Raw genomic sequence first — 9398 nt, forward strand, 5'->3', positions numbered from 1 at the left:
CTTTCCCTCTTCTGGTTTGCATGGGTTGTGGATGAGAAATCTTCTGTCATTCTTATCTTTGTTTCTCTACATAATGTCTTTTTTCCTCTGACTGCTTTTGGGATTTTCTATTTATGATTTGTCTATAGCAGTTTGATTAAGATATGTGTTGGCACAATTTTCATTAGGTATGCTCTGCTTGCACATATATGTTTATAGTTTTCATCAAGTTTGGACAATTTTCAGCCTTCTTTCTTCAAATAATTTCTCCTCCCACTTCTATTTCTTCTCTCCTTCTATGACTAATTACTCATATGTTGGATCATTTGTTATTTCAATAGCTCACCAGTGTTCAAGTCATTTCTTCTTCTTTCTTTCTGTGCTTCACTTGGAACAGTTTCTATTGCTATGTCTTCAAATTCACTAATCTTTTTTTCTGAAGTGTGTAATCTCCTTTTAATCCCATCCAGTGTGTCTTTTCATTTGAAATATTGTATTTTTTATCTCTAGAATTTACAACTGGGTCTTTTCCTCCTCATCAGGTTTATGTTTTCCTCTGTCTTCTTGTAAAGTTATAGCATATCTATGATAGCTGTGTTAATGATTGTGTTGGCTTGTTCTATTACTTCTGTCACATCTGAATCTGTTTTTACTAATTGATTTTCTTCCTTGTTATGGGAAACATTTTTCTGCTTTTTGCATGCCTGGAATTTTTTATTGGCTGCAAGAGAATGAGAATTTTACATCCTTGCCACTTACTACTATTATTCCTTTAAATACAATGAACTTGACTTGGAATCAGATGGGTCATTTTGAGGCTGACTTTTAAGCTATGTAGGAATGGGGTCAAATCAGTTTTAATTATAGAGCTAATTTAGCCCCACTACTAAGCAGATAATATTCTGAGAGCACTATCAAATGCCCCTCGTATAATGAGGTTCTTCCACTCTAGCTGGTGGGAATACACAGAACTTGAAGTATTATTTGGCCTGATGCTTTTTGCCTTCCCCCCCCCGACCCTATACTGTGGGTAGTTTCTTTACATACCTGCACAAATCAGAACACAATAAATTATTTTAAAGTTCACTCAGCAAATACCCAGTGTCCTCTTCCTCTGTAGTAGTTGTAAGGATATGTCCACAAATTCTTTGCTATTCCTCCCATCAATTGGTGGAATTTAGTTCTCTTCCCTTAGAGTATGAGTTGGACTTAGTGACCCATGTTGGACAATTAGATTATAGCAGAAGTGATGGGATATCACTTCTGTGGTTAGACTATCACAATATTGTGGCTTCCTTCTTGAGTGCACTCTCTTGCTCCCTCTTGGATAACTGCTTTAAGGGAAGCCAGAACCTTCAGGCCCAGTCAAATCATCAGTGACTGTAGCCTGTAGCTCTGGCCAATAGTTTAGTTGCAATTTTATGAGAAATCTTGAGCCAGAACTACGCAGTTAAGCCCTTCCTAGATTCTTAACACTAAGACACTGTGTGAGATGATAAATATTTATTTCTTTACATGCTAAGTTTTGGGGCAATGTTATGTAGCAATAGATAGCTAATACATATTTTGGTACTTTGAAGTAGGTGTTGCTGTACCAACAGCTTAAATTTTAAGAATGGCCCTGGAGCTGGGCAGTGGACATTGAGGAAAGTATCAGTGAAAGCCTAAAATACTTTGAAGAAGCTTTACTTGAGGTTTTATTTTGAAATAATTTTGTACTTAGAAAATTTGTAAATCTAATACAGATATCTTCTGTACATCCTTCTTCCATTTTCACCAATGATATTGTCTTATGTAACCATAGTATATTATCAGAACCAAGAAATTGACATAGGTACAATATTATTAAGTAAACTACAGACCTTACTTGGATCTCACCAGGTGCGTTGTGTGTGTGTGTGTGTGTGTGTGTGTGTGTGTGTGTGTGGTGTGTGTGTGTGTGTAATTCTATGAAATACTATCATGTATAGATTTATGTAACCACAACCATGATTAAAATACAGAACTGTTCCACATCATAATAAAACACCCTTTTGCCATTTATTTACAGACACAAACTCCTCCAAAACATAATCCTTGGCAGCAACTGATATGTCCCCCTTAACTATAATTTTGTCATTTCAAGAATGATATGTAAAAAGAATCATATAGCATGCAACATTTTGAGATTGATTTTTCATTCACCATAATACCTTTGAGATCCATTCTGTAGTTCATTTAATGTATGAGAGTTCCAGTTGATTCCACATCCTTGTCAGTGCTTGGAATTTTCAGTATTTTATATTTTAGCCATTCTAATAGGCATATAATTATATTTAATTATGGTTTTAATATCTATTTCTCTACGGATTAATGATGTTTAATATCTTTTCATGTGCTTATTTGTCCTGTATATACTTGCTTTTCAAGTCTTTTGCCCATTTTCTATTTGGATTGTTTGTTTTCTTAGTAATTATTTCAAAGTTTTTTTAATTTTTTTTTTTAGTATTCTGAATATAAATCATTTGTCAGATACATGGTTTTCAAATAACTTCTCCTCCCAGTCTATGGCCCATTTCTTATTAGGGTCTTTTTCAGAGAAAAAGTTTTTAATTTTGATGAATTCCAATCTGTCATTTTAAAATGATTTTATTTTAATTTAAAAAATTATTATTATTCTACAGATTCTGCTTTTGGTGTCATGTCTAAGAACTCCTTGTTTAAGTCGTGAAGATTAAAGAGTTCGTTCCATGTTTCCTTCTAGAAGTTTTGTGTTTATTAGTTTTACATTTTATATTTAGATCTATGATCCATTTTCAGTTAATTTTTCTATAAGATATGAAATTCAGTTAATTTTTAAACTATTTTTTTGTCTTCAGTGTCCAGTTGTTCCAAATCCATTTGTTAAAAAGATACCCTTTCTCCATTGAATTGCTTTTGTACCTTTTCCAAAAATTAGTTGCATACTTATGTGAAAATATTTCTCGATTCTCTATTCTGATCCATGGATCTATGGAATACAACAATCTATTGGTTACTGTACCTATGGAGTAAACCTTAATACTAGATGGTGTTGGGCCCTCAGACTTTATTCTCTTTTGCCAACTTTTTCACTATTTTAGTTTCTTTCTGTTTCCATATATATTTAAAAATCAATTTTATATCTTCAAAATAATCTAGTTGGGATGTTGATAGGAATTTCTATGAAAAAGATATTTTGGACTGAATTGTCACCTTTAATATTACTGTTTATTTTTCCACACTGTGAACCCAGTATGCCTCTCCATTTATTTAGGTCTTTAATTTTTTAATGTTTTGTGGTCTTCAGCATACAGGTCCTATATGTGTTTGATTCGACTTACACATAAATATTTCATTATTTTGGAGCTAATGTAAATGTTACTAAATTTTAGTTTCCAATTTTTCACTAGTATACAGAAATTTGGTTGACTTCTGGTGTTGACCTTGTATCCTGTGATCTTGCTTATTACTCTAGGAATTTTTTAATGTTTATTTTGAGGATTTTCTATGTAGACAAACATGTCATTGGTAAACAGGGACAGCTTTATTTATTTTTCCAATTGCTTTTATTTCTTTTTCTTGCTTTATTGTACTAGTTAGAATTTCCAGTACTGTGCTGAATAGGAGTGGTGAGAGTGGACATCCATGCCTTGGTCTCAGGCATGGATAGCATTCAGTCCTTCACTCTTAGCTGCAGTTTTTAAAAATAAATAATCTGTATCCAGTTGAAGAATTTCCCTTCTACTCCTATTCCAGTTTGCTGAGGGTTTTAATCATGAATGGATATTGAATTTTGTAAAATGCCTCTTCTTCATCAATTGGTATAGTCATGTGGTTTTCTTCTGTAGCCTGTTGTTATGGTAGATTACATTGATTGATTTTGGAATATTGAACTAGCCTTGCATTTCTTAAATAAACCTCACTGGTCATGTTACATTATTCTTTTTATATACTGCTGGATTCAATTTGCTAATATTTTGTAGATTTTGCATCTATATTCATGAGATATATCGGTCTGTATTTTCCCTTTTTGTACTGGCTTTGTCTGGTTTTGGTATAAGGGTAATGCCAGCCTCACAAAGTTAGTTGCAAAGTGTAGTCTTCTATTTTCTGGAATAGATTATGTAGAATTGGTGTTACTTTAAAAACAAATGTTCAGTAGAGTTAACCATTGAAACCATCTGGAACTAGAGATTTCTTTTCTGAAAGTTTTTTAACTACAAATTTAATTTGTTTAATACCTTAAAAAAGCTTTTAGTTGAAGCCATATGATGTTTGGTAAGGCTATAGGTAGGGGCTTGTAGTAAAGTGAGGTAAATATTACAGGAAACTAAAGGAAAAGGAATCCTTTTCATATAGTGGCATTAAATTTAGCAACACTGTTGTCTGCAGTAGAAAAATGGGCCTAATGAACTGGTTCATCAACCTAAGAAGATTTCCAAAAAAATTTTGAAGGTGCCACCTGGTTTATTCCTTCTTACAGAAAATGTGAAAGGAGAGAGATAAATAAACTGAAGAAAAACTGTTAATAAAAACCAGCCAGAACTTGATGGCTCTGAAAAAATTTCAGCCTCTTTTTCTGGAAAATAATGCTAAATAATTAAGAGCAAATAATTATTTTAATAATTAAAATAATTAAGGTCAAATTGCATCAGATCAAAGATGAGATGCAGGGCACTTTCAGGAAAGCATGGTCTAATGATAAAGCCAAAGGTGTGGCTGTAAAATCCTTTGTTATGAACTCATAAAGATCATAAAGATCACATGTGGCCACTCAGAGTGAAGGCCCTCTAAAGTGTTTAAATGTGTTTCTTCCAGATCCTTCCAGTCGAACAATAGGGCTCCTAAGAAGCCTAAGAACACTGTCTCTAACAGTTTCATGAGAAACTCAAAGTAGGGAAGGGTTTATCTTAAGAAGGTTTGAGGGTGTGGCTGTGTCTAATGAAATGGTGAACCCCATAAAGATTCAGAGGTGACTCACAAAGTTTGAGAAATAGAATTACATATGCAGAGACATTTCTGGTCAGAAGTGGGCAGAGGTTATATAAAATGATAAGAAGTTATTGGAGCCATAAATTCTACTGTCAGGAAGTCCACTGAGAAAACTACTCAGTTGCAAATTCATACTACCTTTCATGAAAATGGAAGGATGACTCAGAGGGTAGATACAAGTTCCCAGAGGGCAGAGACCAGATCTATGAAGAATTATTCTCAGACCTTGAGACCTCATCAGGGAACTTTACATTTTCCCAATTGGATTTCAGAATTGCTGTGGACCAGTGACTCCTTTGTGCCTTCTCCTTTCCTCCTTTTTGAGCAGAAATGTCTATAGCAATTATCCTCTGTTTGTTCTACCACAATATGTTGGGTGTATGAGAGGCAGATAAATTGTTCCTTTAGTTTCACAGGTGTATATAGAGAGAAAGACTAAATCTGAGGAGCTCTACTTAATGAACTACACTGAGGACATTCACATTCACATGAACATGATTTAGATGGTAAGATTCTGGACTTGGAGCTAATGCTTCAATAAGATGAGCCTTTTGATAGCCTTGGGAAAGAATTAGTGTATTTTACATATGAAGGAAGTGCAAATAACTTTTTTGCCAGAGGGAATAAGCGCCCTCTGATGGTTTTAAAAGCATGTCCATAAATTCTTTGCTACTTCTCTCTTTAAGTGTGAGCTGGACTTAAATGATTTGCTTCTAATGAATAGAATACAGTGGAAGTAACGGTAGGTCATCTTCAATATTAGGTTATAAAAGACCATAGCTTCCAGTTTGGGTGCAATCTCTCTCTTGCATCACTTGTTCTGAGGCAACACATGAAATGAGAGGCCCTATGGAGAGGTTGATGTGACAAAGTTTCCTGTCAACAGTTATGTGACTTTGAAAATAGAACCTCTACCTTCATTAAGTCTTCAGAAACTTTAGTCTTGGTCAAGAGTTTGACTGAAATCTTGTGCGAAACCTTGAGCAGAAATATCCAGATCCCTGATCCTCAGAAACCATGTGAGATAGGAAATGTTTGTTGTTTTAAACTGCTAAGTTGGTTACGCAGCAATAGATAACCTCTACACTCTCTATGCAGCTCCCTCTTCTCTGGTACTGTATCCTGTAAATTCCAGTCATCTTGCTCTGTCTTCTCTTCTTAACTCAGCTAGTCTTCAGGGCTCTGCTTGGATTTCTCCTCCCTGTGCTGAAGCTTGTAGACTGCCTCCAGAAAGTAAGCTGGGGAAATTGTAATGATCACCTATTTGCTTCCTTTCTCTCATAGTCACAGTCCTAGGCTCCTGTTGTCCAATATCTGAAAACCATTGTTTTTTACATTTTGTCTCTTTTTCTAATTGCTTAAGATGAGAGTTAAATCTGGTTCCTGTTACTCTATCATGGCCAGAACTAGCTTAAGTCTTGATTTCGATTTAGATGTGAGTGCTACTGGGAGTTGATATCCTCATGCAACTCAGTGAAAGGGTTCTTTGTATTTTCTTAAGATTTTAATGTTTTTTGGAGAGGAAAGGACTTGAGATTAGCTTTATGTTGTGAGAGGCTTAGGGCCAATGAGTGAAGAGAATGAGGAAGGGCTGAAGGCCTCAAAGCAAACTTTCTACACAGAGAAGCATGGGTTATAAAATGCAACATGTGAGCACCTGGGTATAAGAACAGTTGGTTCCGCTTACTCTGATGCTTTGTCACTTACCTCCACCCCATAAAAGCAGTGCTTGGTTGATGCTAGCTACCATCTGGTGACATATGTAGTGACCTGTCTTAACCAACATGTTTTTCCCAGCTGCTCTTTTCTTCCTCTAAGGTTGGTAATGCACACACATGTCACAGTCTTGCCTTTTCTCCTCTATTTCACCACTTACATTTTACTTAATTCCAAATCGGGCTAGTTCTTTTTTTTACATATGTACATACTCAAACCCAATTTAACTGATGCTCTTATTTGCACCTCTAAGTCTCCTTTACATAAGCACAAAATCTTCACACAGTCATTTCTCTCTTAGGCTTATTCTCTGTGTAAGCCAGATAAATCATGCTGATAGTAACTGATCATCAACAGATCTAGACTTGTAATTCTGGGTCAAGGAACTGGAATAAAATACCATACAGAAATCAATATCTATCATCTTCTAAAGCATCTTAGAGAATTTCCACATGCATTTGGTATATAAATCATTGTATTAGGGTGATGTAAAAAAGGTATATAAAAGAAATCATTCTTACCTTTTCAAAAAATTGATAGTCTAGTAGAAGAAATATGTACTTGAGTCATTACAACACAAATGATTTATAAAAGCCTTTGAAAATATACAAATAAATTATAACAGTATTTCAAATAGGAAAAAGAGTAGAGATAGTTGGGAATTAGGCAAACTTTTCTGTAACAATCAATAGTAACCTCTACTGTAAGGGATCGGAATGGGTTAACGGCTATACATAGCAGGGGAAAAAAGGGAAAGATGGGAACTTACATAGGCAACCTGTGCTTTTAAACATATTTAATTTAATCGTATGGCTCATCGTTTTAAGGAATCACAAATGTATTCCAATAAATACACACAATGTAATATGCATTCCTTCTACAGTTTTATATTTTTGTTGATATTCTTGTTAAAATTACATGAGAAACATTTAACACTCAAATCCTTGTGGAGGTGTTTCATGGAAACTAAACTTGTGTTAAAACTGTGCTTTATTTCTTAAAAATAAACTGCCTCTGATTTCTTGTCTAGTTTTAACTCTGTAGAGTCCCATAAAAAGGAGGGTGTAGGCTCCTAAGTAACCTAGATACTTCTTGAGTGTCTGGAAACCCACACCCACCCTAGTTACTCCAGCTTTAGAGATTTTACAAGACAAGGTTTGAAGACAGACACACCTAGAGTGTCTTTATGTTTGTTTTTAATCTCTGGACAACTCAAAGGAAGTATTCTAGTACCCATCTTATTCAAACAATGGCTTTCCTTTGAAATAAGATCATCTGCCTCCCTCAAAGGCATACTAGTCACCTTTGACACTAGCAACAGAAGGGAAAACAACAAAGGATGTGGGGAACCAACCTCAGTGCTGGAATTTTTAAAAACTGATTTGCATTAACTCTTATTTCTAGGTGTCTGGCCTAGTTCAGAGGATGCAAATGGCAGGTTAGATCAATCACCCTTGAGTCTGAGGTGAAAGGTTTGATGTGGCCAAGAAAAAGGTGCAGAGAGGGGAGTAGGTACTAGGAAGAGCTGCAAGAGAGAAAGCAAGAATATTTAAGGTTGAATTGCGCCCCAAAGACTTTCGTCTTTGGGGCAAAAACATATTTTTTAACTGAAAAAGAAAAAGGCAAAATAATCTCACTTGGCCTGAGATCTTTAGAATACAGTATTTAATGCCGGTCTTTTTAATCTCACCCTCATTAGGAGTGTGTGTGTGCATGAGTTAGAGAGAGAGAGAGAGAGAGAGAGAGAGAGAAACTGAGAGCACTGATGAATGGGAAGCCGGAAAGATAAGGTGGGATAAGGGGCTCTGAAATGTCAGGGTGTCTACTGTCCTGGGAACTTTTGAAGCACCCTCCATGACGAATTACATTATCTCCAGGCTTAGAAAATTCCCAGAGACAAAGATGGGAAGAAAAATCAAAGGTCTTTGGTAAATGGGGCCGCTGCTTTGTGCTCAAGTCTGCACTAAGTTTGGCTTTTGTGTGATGTGTGGATGGGGGGAGAATTCCCCTGGAGGAGGAACCCGAGTAAGGGGGTGAGCTGGGGAGGAGACGGCCCTTCTACCTGCACACACCTCAGCAGGGAGGAGGGGGTGCCGCGTAAGGATGCAAATCCGGCCTCCCAGAGTGGCCAATCAGGAGTCGGGTGAGGGAATTTGGTTCCCCACCCCACTCCAAACGGGCTTGTGAGCATGTGTGCGGTGTTCTGGGACCTTTGTCCCGCAAAGTCTCGCTTGGCGGGCGCCCCTTGGTCCCTTTTTCTTGTCGGATCCGCTTGAATCTTCTCCACACCCCACCTCACGAATCGTGTCTTCCCCTCATCCCCTTACAAATTCCCTCCCGCGCCGCTGCGGGTAGGAGCCTGGAGCCCTGCGGTCCCGGGGACGGTGCGAAGCGTGGCACGCCAGGCTGCTGGGACCGTGGCACCAGCCCCTGGCACTTTCGCGTGGGTGCAGGCGGCTAGCCTCTGCTCGGACACCGCGGCGCTCCTGCTCGCGCGGGGCAGTCCTCCGCCTGTCCCAAAGCAGCGCTGCCTGTCTTGCGCCGGCCGGCTCTCGGCTGGCTGTGGGGCTGTCGTGAGGGGCTCCGGAAACTCCTGCGACGTCCAGAACACAGAAAATAGACTCATCACCTAATTCGACAGGGAGCCGGAGCGCTGCGGGGCCGCGCGCTGCCTGCCCCCGCTCCTCCCCACCCCCACCCCCACCCCCACC

The sequence above is a fragment of the Lipotes vexillifer genome, unplaced genomic scaffold (assembly GCF_000442215.2).
Source record: "Lipotes vexillifer unplaced genomic scaffold, Lipotes_vexillifer_v1.1 scaffold44, whole genome shotgun sequence".
Classification (NCBI taxonomy): domain Eukaryota; kingdom Metazoa; phylum Chordata; class Mammalia; order Artiodactyla; family Lipotidae; genus Lipotes; species Lipotes vexillifer.